Source organism: Aplysia californica, unplaced genomic scaffold (assembly GCF_000002075.1).
Source record: "Aplysia californica isolate F4 #8 unplaced genomic scaffold, AplCal3.0 scaffold00383, whole genome shotgun sequence".
Lineage (NCBI taxonomy): Eukaryota > Metazoa > Mollusca > Gastropoda > Aplysiida > Aplysiidae > Aplysia > Aplysia californica.
Genome location: NW_004797653.1, coordinates 534,013 through 534,840, shown reverse-complemented (window position 1 = coordinate 534,840; position 828 = coordinate 534,013).

Below are 828 nucleotides of genomic sequence, written 5' to 3'. Positions count from 1 at the left end.
GAGAGGGGGGGGAGGGAGGAGAGAGAGAGGGAGGAGAGAGAGAGGGGGAGGAGAGAGAGAGTCGATATATTGTGTTTTGCTTCTTAATTATAAATAATATATTATCTACATGCTCATGAAAAACCATTTCGCAGTTACCTTCTGGTGTACACTCCTCTTTTGGTCGGAGCTGTGGCAAACATTGCGATGGCCATCTCTCTACGCCGTCACGCCAGCAACATGAGTCACGTGAACAGCACAAAGGAAGAGAGTGGCCAGAAGGAGTTGCAGACGACCATCGTCGTTTTGGTGTCGACTGGACTCTTTTTCCTTTTCTCATTGCCCAGCAACGTCAACACTATAGTGTCCAATGTAAGGAATGACTATGGGGAGAGGAAAAAAGAACACTATTTTTTTCTCACGTAAGTTTTACTCCTAATAATGGGAAGGATTTTTTAGGAAAGTGGGTTGGGGGTTCGCGAGAAAAATCTCTGTAGCCTTGTCAAGGGTAAACAGCAATCTCAGCACATGAAAAAAAAAGGTTTCAGACTTTGTAAAAGACTTTCTTAGCAATGCAGGAGAATAAATGGGAAAAAAGCACGACAATACGTTGCGAAATGATAACCATAATTGCGTAGAGTTTTATTTTCATTTCCCTTTGGCCGGTGTCCCATTACACAGCAGCTATGTCATCATTGTTTAAAGGCATCATTTACGTAGGCCTATGCTTGATATGGTGAAAAAAACTGCTTTAGATTCTATAATAATATACATGATGTAAATATGTGTAATATATAAAAGAATATTAGAACAATTTATTAAGTATATATTATATATTTTAATATATTG